The sequence below is a fragment of the Anser anser genome (genome assembly GCF_964211835.1).
Source record: "Anser anser genome assembly, chromosome: 5".
In the NCBI taxonomy this organism is placed as follows: domain Eukaryota; kingdom Metazoa; phylum Chordata; class Aves; order Anseriformes; family Anatidae; genus Anser; species Anser anser.
Genome location: NC_139725.1, coordinates 12,520,338 through 12,535,144, shown reverse-complemented (window position 1 = coordinate 12,535,144; position 14,807 = coordinate 12,520,338).

Sequence of the window (14,807 nt, the reverse complement as noted above, 5' to 3'; positions counted from 1 at the left end):
CAGCACATAACACAAAATACTTAAATTATTAAAAGTGACTTTCAAAGATGAAATATTTGCAGTAGAGAATCAATGGCAAGCAATGTGATAGGTGGGTTTTTAGTCAGCCATAATGTCTAAAAGTGATCTCGTGTATTCTCTCCACCCTGTATGTCTATAGGCAGGGGCATGCAGCCCACACAGCCTGGGCAGTCAGTAAGATCAGCTGTGCTAGAGACACATGCAAATTGAGTTGTGTATAGGTACCCAGAGGAGTCACTGCTGACGCTTTCCTGCCCTGGAACTGGTGCCCTTGAGGAGGGAAAATGAGACTAATGCCTGGCAGCTCCAATCTGGCTGCTGCAGCAGCATGGAGGCAGCTGGGTGCGGGTTGCAGCACCCCGGGGGCGGTAGGTGGCAGTGGCTGATCCAGAAAGTGCTGCGGCATGCTGCTCTCTAGCCTTACCTAATTTTGTATTCATTAGTCTGTGTGAAATTAAATCATTTAAGGCATGTTATTGCATGACTTGATTCAATTTTACTTCAGTTTATTTGCTATCACTTGTTACGTTATCTTCTGAAACAAGGGAAATTAAATCAGTTGGTTGAAATCTTAGGTGAAAGCTAGAAAGGAAACAAGCATTGCAGAAACTGGAATTCCTTAAAAACAAATGTTTTTTTAAGCATGCTAATATCAGGCAGTGCTAATTAAAGCTTAATGCATGCACCAGAAACTACACTGGAAGAATATTAATAAGATGGTAAAAGAAATGTAGTGCTTAGGTGCTTCACTTCTGCAGGTATGTTCCATCTGTTGTGATGGTTTATCAGGAAAAGAATATAACAGCACAGAACCAAATGCACCTGAGGTGCAACAGGGCACTGAGCTGTTAGCATTGTTACAGGGCATACAGAGCAAAGAGGTCGGAGTACTCAAGGTACAAAACATGTTTCTACTTCAAATGCCTTCTACTCTTTGTAGTCAAAAATCTTACAGGAATCATATCTGAATTATTTTAGTGTATTTAACATAAATTTTGTTATTTCAACATTTGAGAGATGAGCTAAGTGAGATTTATGGCCAGTTAAGTGAACTGGTGTTTTTAAGAGTGGAGAGGATTGCTACTTGCCAAAAAGAAACATACAGACAGATCTTTCACTGTAAATGTTACTTCCTGATCCAAATTTAAAGCACAAATTTGAGCAAAGGCCTGTTTACTTCATGTCCTTCAACTAGAGAATTACATTTAGATGTAATAGATTTTTAAAGGGAAAACTACATTGTGTGGTTTCCACCTAACTTTCTGAAGTCAGAAGTTCATGGGTCAGCCAAAATACGGGCTCATCGCTCTTCTGAAAATAAATTGTTCTAATGGTGTCAGAACCCACAGCACTTCTACAAAACCTGCAGATCCATTGCACGTTTCATGTATTGGTCGTACAAGGATCTATCCCGAAGGCTTCCGTGTTCATCAGCCCAAGCTTCTGCACGTTAGATATCCTCTCAGCAATGGTGATTGAGAGAGTGCTCATGAAGAGAGGAACAATAAGAAGGGGCTGAGAATTGTGTAAAAAGTGAAAAATGTCAATATCGTTTGTATACAAACAAAGAAGTTATGAGGGGCTGTGACGGTACTCATTTCCAGCTGTGGTACGTTGAAAAGAGGTGTTCTTTCAGTGCTAGGTAGATAGCACCAGGGAACATTGTTATAGATGATGTTACAAGCTTTGCTGTGCTGCCCTGAAGATTATTGTTACATACAGGTCAAGCCCGTGTGATGTTACTAGTGTCTGACTTTGCGGTTCCAGCAGAAATTTGGAATGTCTATGCCATTAAAAGGTAATTCCCTGCCAAAATGTTGTATGTGGTAGAGCAAAAATAAATAGAGCTTGTTTATTATATTGTTGTTCGCAGGAGCCTTTGGAAGACCTGATTTCCCTAAGTGTTTGTGCTACTGAAATCACTTCCATTTAATTTCATGTAGTTAATGTAATCAAAAATGGATTCTTATAGCAGTCTACAAAGTATTTTTTTTCTAAAGACCTGATTTTTACTAGGTTCTTACCAAAAAAACAAGTAGTGTCTAGGTTTATTCAAAAGGTTTCTTACTGCATGAACATACCGAGAAGTAAATATTCTTTCAAACAGCTTCCTAGACATATCGCAACCCCTCAGTGCTTTGCTGAGAAATGATACATAATGTTAAATCGCATATCATTGGCAGATACTTTGTACTGTTAAGATTAACAAAACAGTCCGTACTGACGTTGTACAGACATTCTTTACACCTGTGGTTCAACTGACTACATTTACAATATTGTTGCACTGAGTTGTTTGGTTTAACTCATCTGTTGGAATAATGTTGCATTCACACCAAGGAAGAGATTTTCTTCTAGGGCAGACTGACTTGTTTCAGAGGATTTACATTAAGAATGAATTTGGTTCAAGAACGTTAATAGTATTTTCTGTTCCAAATTTTTCTCCATTTCAATGAAATTCTTCCCCAGAGTTTTTGTACCATGTTATATTTGAGGCTTGCTTCTTTGAGTTTGCTCTTCACATGTCTTGCTTTAAACCTTCTGGCCAGCTTTGCCTTTCACCTTTTCATCATGAAGTGCTTCTTGCTCTAACTTTTGATGGCTCGTTTGCTTCACACTGATTTTCTTTTAAGCCTGTTCTTGGAAAAACCCAGCTGCGAGAGGTGTGTTCTTGCAGTCTGTCAGCACACCGATGGGCACATGATAGGTACCCGCATGGGGGCATGAGCGTGCATTGTTAATTCGAAGTTTGAGATATACTGGTGAATGCATTGAGCAGGGAGTCAGCATTCCATCTTTCTAGTTGAAAGGATTACTTACTGAATGACACTGAAACTTGAGAAGTCTGGATTTTTCAAAGGTACTCAGCACCATATGCCCTGTGTTCACTGCGCCTCATAGTAAATATGTCTGAAAGACCACTAATTTGTGCTGTGGATTCCGCACTGTGGAAAGGGTAATAAAATTCCTTATATCTTGGAAATGACATGTATTATAATGGCATGAAGGAAATAGAGTATTTGGAGTTTCTTCTGTGTACAATTAAACTCAATTTTGTTGAGTTAAAAACACTTTTCTTTCCATTAGCTAATTTTCCTCTATCTTCTCTGTATGGAGGGAATTATTCAGTGCTACAAAGATAACCTTTTTCTTTTTCCCCTGAGAGAATGCTGACTGAGTGCAGTAAATCCACCACAAAGCCTGTAATATCTGAAATAAACTTTACTTGCACCTGCCATCTTCTGTTCCAAATGCCATCTCCATTGAAACACTTCTCTATATTCTGGGTATAGCATCTTAACCAAGCTGAATTATTTCATCTGCCGTGAAGGGATTAAACATGTCAACAGTAATTATCTTTGCCGTATTCTGACAGTTGTTTTTCCTTAACTATACTCAGAGGTTCATTATGACTTCCTCACTAAATCTCTTGCTGCGTAAATCTATCAAGGTATAATTTGCTGGCATAGTAAGAGCAGAAATGTGTGTCCACTCTTGCAAAGAGAAGATGGTCAGGGGGTACTTGATCATAAATTCTAGCTTATGTTGTTGTTAAAATCCCAGCTGAGCTTATGCTCTGCTTGGATAATTGTTAGGCTTCCATTAAAAAAACATAATATATATATATATATGTAACCTATGAGAGGACTGAGTTTTGTTATTTGTAGAAAATACTTAGTGCTATAAATTCTAATGAGTCAAGCTGTACTTTAACTATAAGAAATGGTGGAGACGAGGAAAGAAGAAAAAAGAGCAAGGAAGAAGAATGACTAAATCAATCAAAGTTTTATAGACTTTTCAAAGAAACTACCATCCAGCAATAGTCTCTTAGGCCCTGTATGTTTCAGTTTATATACTTGAATAATATTTTGTAGACAATATTTCAAGCACTATTTTTAATATTGTTTAAAATAGGTATCATTTCATGTTGCTATTAATCAACATTTTTGTCACTACGGGGACAGTAAAACGTCGTCTTCCAAAGCCGATGAAGATTTTGATTAAAATATCACAAAAGGTGAAATAAATGGAAATTATTAATGTCAAGTTTTAAGAGTATTTTTTCAAAAAGATGAAAGCCATCTTTCATTTCTTTTGAAAACTGTTTAAGGAAAATATTTGGTCAAATATAAATTAACCTAGAACTGTATGAGAAATTAGCCTTTTATTGAAAGGAAACTTGAGTTTATTACCTTTTCACTGTATTCCTGCTGAGAGCCTAGCAATTAAGGCTAATAACTAGACAAATACATTTAGGGTGCTCTCTGGGCATTATAATATTGCAGATGAGGTCATTGGCATAGATAGTACTATGCAGTACTGTATACCCATGCTCCAAGAAGGCACAGGGGATGATAAATACACATTGCTGCATGCTCGTCAAAATGAAATCCAGTTTGTTTCATTTGGCAGCCTCATCAATTCTTCACAGAAGCAATAATTCTCTGAGGATATTTTCTTGTGAAGATACAAAGAGAGAAAAAAAAAACTTAGATGCATTTGAATATTCATTTTTTAGCTATCTTGTTCTGTTTTGTTTTGAATTCCGCGGAGAATGCAGGGAAATGTGTGGTGCTCTAACAAAGAGCCCTTTTTCTTCTGAATAATCTGGCACAGGGAAATTTTGCATCCAGTGAAGATTATGATTAACTCGGGTTTTCACTGTGAATTCCCTCCTGGCGCTACTCCAAATCCTGGCCTGCCAGTCAGGTGTAGAGGATTCTGCAGAGCCTGCTCCTTTTTCCCCTGAAGGGACCGATACGGGGTTTAGCCACAATGGAGAGTTGTCCATTAAAATGACAGGGGCCTGGAAAGACGCTCGGCATGCCACACTCACGAGATGAAGCATAATAGACTGTTAACAGTCATGTAGGCACCTTTTTCAAGGGCCATTTATCCTGAAGAAAGCTTGCTGTGCATCCTCTCGAGTAAAGGGCACTTTTGCATTGTTCGGCTGAGAAAGGGAAGCCTTCTCTTTGTAGCACGGCGTAGTGTGAAATGATGCTCGGCAGCGTGTGCACGCACCTGACGGGCTCAGCTCCTCCACCGCTGCGTGAAGGGCTGTCAGTGGGCTGGGACTGTCACCGGCTGTTCTTGCACCTATTTGCTCTTATTATTTCTTGGCTGAATTCAGTAGCATCCGGAAGCGTCAGCTGCATTGAAGACTCCACTTTGGTATTCTGTTCACAACCACTAAATACACGAGGAAGGTCATCCAGTAATTAGGCAGCTTATTTGAAAACTGGGTTTAGATTTTCTAAAATCCTTGCTTAACTTAGTTGTCTGTGGGCTTGCGGCACCGAGTCACTGAGGCGCCCAAATAGCTGCCTCGTTATGTCTGGGATTGTTTTAAATCTTGTGTGATGATGTGTCAACCTGATGTTATAGGTAAGGAAATGTTAAGCCAAAGAGTGAGAAAGAACAAGGCTATGCCCTAGCACATTCAGTTGTGAGAAGGTATTCCTGGGGTCTGGTGCTAACTCCAGTGAGTATTTAACTCAAACTGCGTGTGTATTGTTTGGCGTGGGGTAAGAATAGCATGTGCGTGCCCTCACTTTTCAGTTGGAAGGGCTTTCCTTCTCTGACGTGATAAAAAGTCTGTTGTGCTGAACGAGTGAAAGAGCTTCAATGGAAGGAGTATGTTCTCCTGGTGGTTAAGGCCACACCGAGGAGATAGGACAGGGATGTTCAAGTCTCATTGTGCAGAGAACTTTTGAAGCGTCTTAGCAGGGAGGATTTCTAGCTGCGTTTTGTGGGAAACAGCAGTTCTATCTACTTAAATCGAGAATATGGTATAGACTGAAAAATCCTGAGGAGAAAGCAGTGCTACTCATCAAAATTAGAGGCCAGAGAGGGGTGGAGGTGAAGCTCCCCACCTCCCTTCTTTGCACGTGTTAGGTGGAACTCACTGCCTACACCTAATCCTGTGCTGCCTCCTACTCAGTAAGCCTGAGGTAGTTACAAGTGTTGCCTTAGGATCAGATCTTGCTTCTATTGGCAGTTTAATGCTTAATAAGTCTCTGTTCTCTGTCTGTAAAATGAGAATAATAGCAGTGCATAGGAATATAAGGAGAGCTAATAAACTGAAGATTTTAAGTCACTCAACTGCAGTGTCAGTGTGGTCCGTGTACATATTTCAATAACAAAAGACAGCCTCTGACCTTTTGAACAATTTAAATAAAGTAGATGTACAGAAGGAATCTGTGCCTATTCCTATATGAAGTAGCATGTTACATTTGGAATACTGAGACGCTTTATGCTACTTCTCCTTGCCCTGCAGCTAGTGATAATAAAAATTTGAGTGTATGTCCTCACTGCTTTTCATCAAACTTCTTTCTGAGATAATACGATAGGGGTACCAAAATAAACATAATTCAACATCATTACATCTAAACCTGCCTGCCTTTAAAAGTATGTTGCAAATATACAGTGTACAAAAGTACAGTCAGACTGCAGATATAGAAAAGACTCCTTTTCATCTAATTGCCAGTAGAATGTGAATATTAGATGTTATGCTGACAGAGAATATGATAACTTCTGTTCAAATCACTTGGAGGGGGGACTGTAGTTATTATAGTTTCCTTTATGAAATCTATCTACTGATATTTTCACTCTCAAGACTTACCTTGCTAAATGGTGTAGAACCTTGAAGTCGTATGTTTAGAAGTAGCTTATAGTTATTAAATATTTAATTATTTGATGAAACTATTATCCGTGAATAGTAATGTCTGTTTTCTGCTGGCACATACAGTGAATTTAAAAGGAAAGCAAAGGAAACAACACAGTTATCTGGAAAGAAAAGATTTTAAATGAGCTTATGTGTTCTGGTAAAGTGCCACAAGCTAATAAACATAGACAATCATTAAAGGTCTGTTGTCTATGGTGAGAATACCGATCACAATTAGTAGCTACGCTAGTATATGATATTCACAAGACTGTATGTGCTATTGAAAGTTAATAATTTGATTCATTTTTTGTGTTTAGCAGTATTAGTGACTACAAGAAGACAATTAATGTGATCATATCCACAATCTCATGGTCTTTGCTGACAATATATGTTAGTGAAAATCATTTTTCACATTACAGTGAAAGAGTGGGGGAAAAAGTTATTCAGTTTCAAGATGCTTAAAAGATTCTCCCAGCAGTATGTGGAAGGGTATTGAGTTATACTCTCTTTTCTGTTTGTGCGATCATTTTTATATGTTTTTGTTAATGGAAAGTAGCACACAAGAAATGTCTTTCCATGGGGACTGACCAAGTCTGATCAAGGCATAAACTTGAATAGTGGTGAATTCTGGAAATAGCAGAAACCATGAGAGTAAGTTATGGCTCCTCAGTACCAGGCATATCAGCACTAACCTGAATACACCTCACTTATATCACTTAGGATTTAGATCTAAATTTTTGTCCAAATTTTCCTAATTTAGGGTCAAATTTAGGGGGTGAAAATGGATGTAAGTCTTTGATTTTGAGATGTAGGCTTTCTCATGAGAACAGGGCATTCCAGGGCAAAGTTCAGACTTAGATCCAGATCTAACCTTCCTCACTGTCACAAAGTGCTAGGCACGTGCTTTTTAACTCTAGCCCATATCCGTAAATATTTATGGAAACTGTTGCAAAAGTTGCAGGAGCATAAAATGATTTGAAATAATATGTTAAATGCCTAGGTTTTCACTGACTCTTGAGTTTGTAGATACAAGAATGTGTACCCTGTACGCATAGCTTTTAGTCTATCCAAATTACTTAAGATTACTTAAATTTGCTTAAGAGAAGTCAAAATGTGGGATTTTTTTTTTTTGGGGGGGGGGGGGGAGAAGAGGGGAGAAGGGACATAGAGGGGGAGTGTAAGATTCAGGCACATCTGTCTTGCTACTTTCTGAATTACCAGATTCAAGAAATCTAGAGAAATTTTGAAAAAGAAAGCACTGCTGCTGGTTTTGATTTCACTTCTAAACAGACGGATTTCATATTCAAACGTGATGAAAGATAGACACTATCAGGTGGGTAAGGTTCAATATTTTTCCTTTTAAAATTGCAGTATCTACAAACTAACAGTGAGTGACATGTTTTAAGCAAATTAAATACCTTAATCAAAACCAGGGTTATGTTTTCATTTGAATGGGAGATGTGGGCTGACTCAGAATGCAGGGTCAGGTTCACTCAATTATTAAAAGACAAAAGCTCCCAGTTCTGGGAACATTGGCCAATGTGATCTTCAATAGAACAATTCAATGTGTCTTTAGTAGAACAGAGATGTGGCTCGCAAAGAAAACTGAGTCATATGGTTGATGGGGTCTTAGCATGGAAAGCTGCTGTTTGTGTTGGAACAGGCACGATGAAACCTAGTACGTACCAAAAAGCAAGCCTTTTTCAAGTGACCGTAGTGACAGCATGAGTGGTGCCCTAAGTGGCCTTTATACATGGGGCAGATCGGTCTCAGAAGTTTTGTTTTCCTTCACATAATTGCCTGAATGAGGCTGAGGTGGTACAAAGCCAGTTCTTTGCTGCTGACACGGGGACTGTTTGCTGGGATGATTGGCAGTCTGCTGGGTTAGGGAGAAGCATGTTTCTCCAGTTGTTTGCAGAAAGTCCTGCCTCATGTTAAATCATTTATTTCTGTAATCAGTGAATCACAGATCGAGATAAACACTTGTGCAGAGTCAATAAACATAATTTTTATTTTTATAATTAAATCTTAAGAGCCACCTGATTTTGCATTGAACAGAGACTATAATTTCAGCATAAACATCTGATATTTTATTGTAATGAAGAAGCTGAGAATGAATAGAGCCACATTTTTGATTAATTAGGATTTTGTTGCCAGGGAATTAATCTGTTTTCCCTTCTCTGGGAACAAAAAAAAAACAAACAAAAACAACAACAAAAAAAGAACTCTCTAAAATGAGTTTCTCAGCAGGGATAATTATAGGAAATGTTGAGTGAACTCCAGCAGCACGTGTTTCAACATTTCTTTGTTTTCTCGGATTAAGAGCGTAAACGGGGGAAATAGGTGACCATTAAAAGAGTGAATGATTTTTTGTTCTTGGACGTGAAATAAGAGAAATGCCAGCTCTGGACCCAAAACTTCCTGGTCGCTAGTTTTGTTTGTTTGTTTGTTTGTTTGTTTTCTGGGTGAAATAGAAGAGCGAGATTAACTCTAACTGCACGTACTGATGTAGAAATGGCTCCAGGGCTGAAGTCTGTACTAGTTAGCTGCTGCTACAACAGCTGAGATGCTGCTGTAGTAATACCTTATATGACTACGCATCCTTAGATGATCTCCCGTCTTCTTCTGAGGCAACGTGAGTCAGTGCTTGCTACATTCCTCTTCCCTTTTCCTCCAGTTTTGCCATGGTCTCCATGCCCGCAGCATGTTGCACCCTCAACTTCAGCATACAACCCACAATGACAAAGAGGCATATCACTTGTTCTTCCTCATGCCTGACTAGAACCATAGGCACAAATAAACTTCTGCCTTTGGCTAGTTTTCTGATTGATCCTGTCCTGATTTCGCCTGAAATTTATCAATATCCAGTTACCCCAACATGTGTTCAGCCAGTGTGCTAGTGAAATGAAACCAGCAAGAACCTCAAAGTAAATGCTGAAAAAGATTTTGTTTGTACCTTAAAATCTTATTATCAATTTTTGTTATAAAATGTAAGGGAAGAGTCCTCAAATTTAGAAAAAAATGCTATCAGTTAGTGAGTGATGCTAAGAGAGCTGACAAGCCGAAAAATGAGTTCACTATACAGACTTAAACTTTACTGAGTTACTTGTGATTTATAGATGTTAATCCATTTTTGCACATGGCAAGCTAACGTGTAATTTCTGTGGGTATGAATAAATAGAGCAGCTACTTAATATTTTGAAAGGATGCTTTCTGTCATCACTTATGGCAGCAGGGGATGCATTTCATTTCTTTTAAGTTTAAAGGAAGAAATGTTTTTTTCTTCGCTGAGAAAAGCTACCGGTTACGTGCTTTGTAATAAATGATGTGTCATTTGCCATATTCCTGCTTTAATATGTCTCTTTAGGATGCAGAAAGGTATGTTCAAAATAATGATAACCAGACAGCGTTAGAAAATTTAAAAAGATACTGCCTCAGTATCAGAAGTGGGGGATTCAAATGTCACAGTTCAGGCTCATCAGTATTGGTAAGTGTTTTAGATGTGAGTAATTGAAACTTGCTGCTACTGTGTGCTTTCTAGCAAAGTGTGAAATTGAGGAATCAGAAGACAATACCCAAATGCATGGATGCATGACTGCAGTTGGAGTGCTTTCCTTGTGGGTGACTGAAGCGTTTTATTGTCTAGTTACCGCAGAGTAGAGAGTACAGAAATACCTTGGGACGAGAACACTTTGGGTCCTAAGCTTCACTTCCTTGTTTTACTTTTAGCAAAAAATAACAAACACAGAAGCCCCGTGTAAGGCAGGTGAATGGTATAACAAGCAGTTAGGTCTTCTCGTTAGTGTAGTTGAAACTCTACTCATATTTTTAAATTGCTTTCTCTGGAAGGAATGTAGTGTATCTACATATACAAGTGATCACATATATGGATTAAAAACTCAAATACAGTGATCTGGACTATTCCCAAAGAAAATGTTTGTGTTTAAATGAGGACTGGTCTTTTTTGTCCTCCAGCTTGCGCTAAACAGTGGCTGAATATTTTCTCCCACATTGAAGGTTGTCTCCTGTATTAATCATCCCTCCAGTTGTAGGAAGAGGGATGAAGAAGCGAGAGTAGGCTAACTTGTTCCTTTAAAAGCCATTTAAAGTGGCATTAAATAAGTTTGCTCAATAATCGGAGTTCCTGTAAATGAGATATTAGTTCTTGTGCACTAGGTTCTTAAATATTGGATGGCAAATCTAGTAACTGTAGAAAAAGGTAATAGATGGTTTTGTGTTAATGAAGTGGTTGTATAACAACTTGAAAAACTGAAGTGTTTTTCTGAGTGTGATTCAGTGTGCAGAGCCCTGGTTATTCAGGAAACTCATCTTCAGCAGATTAGATATCCACATGTGAGTAGAGGGAGAGTATGAAGAGAGGACATAGCATAGTGGAGTTGCATCCGATCTTCCAGTTATTCAAGGTAGAAGACCCTGAGTGTAGTTACTTGACAAGAAGTCACCCCCCCAAATGACAATTGATAGCTTGCTTGTTTGAACGAGCAGACTATGGTATATTTGGATTTACTAACCTTTGCATAAACCCATCTTTGTATCCTTGTAGGATTGGCATGGCTATTTTTCCCGTCTAGTCAGCTACATTTGTCGTGTATGAGCAGTTAACAAATGTTATTTAAATCAAGGTACCTCAATATATGTAATTTTATTGACAAGTATATCTATTTATCGCTTGCATCAATACTTTTTTAAAGACAATAAAACGTTGTATACATGTCAGGAATTGCAGCCAGTGTCTTTTCACTTTAAGAGGAAGTCTTGAATACAGTAAATCCAAATCCAGATTTCTTCTGCTCCTTCTTTGGAGGGTGAGCCAGTTCAAAATTTGGGTATTCCACTCAAATCCATAGTCTACCTGAAGTCTGAAACCTTGTAAATATCCAGTTACGAAGTAACGCAATCAGTAGGTTTAGCATGACAGGTAACTTATGGATATATTCTGTGTTCCTTTTTTGCTTGCTCGTGTTAGCATTTCCGTCTCTAAACAGTGCTGCAAGCATTATCGTGAATATTATTCTAGGAGCTCTATCATGAAAGAATGCCAGACTGTGGATGGGGAGGACCTTTTGAATAAATTATTTCCTTTCGCAATACTTCTATGTTCTGTAAAATAGGTAAATGTACAATATTTTTCCTGGTATTAATGATAAAAAAAAGGGTGAAAAACTGTAAAGCAAAGGAACACTTTGACTCTAAACAGTTGCATTTGATCTACCAGCCCTCAAAATAAAAGAAAGGCATCAGAAGCTTAAACCAGTATCCCTTCATGCTTGCTAACAAATTTCCTTCTTTCACACTTCTGTCATAGATCTGGGCTTTAACCTTTCTGGTGTTAATTTCTGCTTTAAAAAGAAAAAAGACTTTCAGTCAATTAGAGTGCTAAAGTATCATTAAGTATCATTTCATTTCAGTCTATCTCCTTAAAAGGTTGTCACAGCAGTAGTGAACCAAAGATGAGTTAAATGCAGTGACAATAGTAATTTTGTTCTTAACATTCCTATATATACAAAAACAGGCAACAAAATAAAATTTCCAGCCCACTGAAAATTCTTGCTCTGTTACATCTTCTTAACTGACACTTAGTGATTGGATTATCATCAGAACATAGGAAAAAAGATTATAGCTTTACATTAGAGACACTAGAGTTATGGCTGAAGAAGTGCTTTCATTCTAAGCCTTCATTTTCAGGCACTTACAGCTTTATGAATATATTACCCTTTGGGCTCCCTTTACACACGCTTGCTTTCATCCCAAAGGTGGTTTGTGGCATTTTTGCTTAGTTTGTTTTCTTTATTCTTTTATTACATTTTCTTGGCTATTTGTTTGATACCTAAATATGTGGAAAGGTATGTTCATTTTTTTCATCAGTCGTTTAGATTTTGTTTTCTGTACCTTGATATTGGTGCTTCTGTAGAACATCTGCCTTTGGTACAGTATAGGAAAACTCTTGTATAGATAACTATTCAAAGTTCTTAAAACCCACCTGCTTTGTTCTGGCTTTTACTCTTAAAATAACTGAGAAATTCTAAAAATAAAAAAAAAATAAAAAAAATCCTGTAATGTGATATCATGGTTAAAAGTGTAAACGTGTACTAACTTATTCATGAAATTGCCTTGTGTGAATAGTGGCTATGCATATCTGAGTAATAATAATAGATTATTTTTGATGTTTTAGAGCATGTGTCTAATGAATCCACTCTCCTTTATGATGTGGTGGGAAAAAAAGCCTCTGTTTCACCAAAAAATGCCATAAATAAAAGCTAGAGTTCATTTACAGCTTCAGTTTCGCTAATGAACCCCCCTTTGTTTCTGTACAGTTTAGATTAGCAGACAATGTGGGAAAATGATGAGGAACAGGGAAGGTCAAATCCACTGCTATGGCTTCCCAATGGAGCTCCTAACTGTCAGCCCACAACAATAAAAATTTCAGTCTCTTGGCTTTCAGTGTAAATGGATTAACTCAAAAGATGAATTAACATTGAGGGTTTTGTATTTCAGTGAGAAACTACTGTGTGCATGTGCACATGCACAAAAGGAATGGAAGGTCAGCAAAAAGAACCAAAGATCATTAAAAACAAACAAAACCCAAATCCTGAGTGGGAGCTTTCTCTATCATGACCATGTCTGGTCTACAGTCATTCTTAAGTTATTTAAGATGGTGAATGTTGCTTACTTAAGAGAGTGCAGAGGCTCATTATTACATTTTTTTTATTGCAGTTAGGTACAGATTCAACAGTGTATCAATATTGCCCATTTTAATTCTGAAAAAAAGGTTTTAGTAGAGAAAAAGCACCTGTATAAAGCAAATAGTATTTTTGTTATCTGTTTCCCTAGGGCCAAGTTTGTGCTTGACCCAAATGGTACTGGTAGTAGCATCTTGAAGTAATACACACAAAATGTAACCCAGCATGGTCCTTCTCACCCTCAGGGTTCCTACAAAGCCATAATTTTACAGTGGAAGTGGTCCTGGCAACGGTGGCTAATGATGATCTCGTCAGGACTGGGAATATGTTTTTCTTTTAGCTTTTTCGAAACACACAGAGATCTCAAAAGATCTATGTCAAAGACAGTGGCCTTTTACTGAAAAGATGCATTCCCAGGAGAGGAACATAAACTGATAAGTTCACAGAAATAGTCTTGGTTTTCAAAGCCACCATAGGGCATTATAAGGAGACACAGATCAGGGAAAATCCGTAGCTATGTAGCACTGTATGCTGTGAGAAAAATCCTGCAGCCATAAGCCTAAGAAAGCCAGCTGACCACTGTGAAAAACAAGTGTCTGTTTTGAAATGAGGGTTAGTTACGGCAGAGATGGCATAAAAGTGATGGCCTTGAAAATACGTGGTTTACTTTTAAAGAAATGTTAGGTGTGAGATGAAAGTGTAGTTTCATCCTTTCTCTTCCTTCTTCTCCATCTTCTTTTCCCTCTCCCCTCCTTCAAATCTCTCACAATAGCTCGGTCAACAGCATTTTCTTGCTTCAGTGGTTTTGAAAAGGACTTGCTGCTCCCTGCTGTTAGATTATTTCCAGGAGACTGTCTCAGGTCAATAGTCATAACATTCTTTGCTCAACTCTTTCCCCAACCCAGACAGGAAATAAATAAATAAATAAATGAGGAAGTGAGAAGGGAAGCATATTTTCATTTACCTGATTGATCTAGAGTATTTCTGGTAAAGAACCTTCTTTTTCTTTACATGTACCCATTCTCCACATGCAATTCCTGTAAAGAATTTTCTCCTACGAGGTGTGAGCAGTAGCGACTGCTTCTCAGGTGAAAACACAGAAAAATAGAGGGATATTTTATCGACACTAACGTTACTACAATCTTTGAAAAAAAAAGATTACTTGCTCCAAGAAGTCTGTAAGACATTGAATGTAAAGAAGGCAGTAGCCAAAATAAATGTGATCCGGTTGTGGTTATCTTGGATATCAGTTCTTCAGTCTTTAGATCTCATTTCTACTCTCCTTCAGCTTTATTTTCACAGTTTATAAAATGGCAGAAAGGTGTTCACCTCAGGTGCATGTTTCCCCTGATGTGAAGCTGGTTGTGAAGCTGGTTGATGTGCATCTAACATTGCTGTTATTTATACAGGTCCCTTCAGGA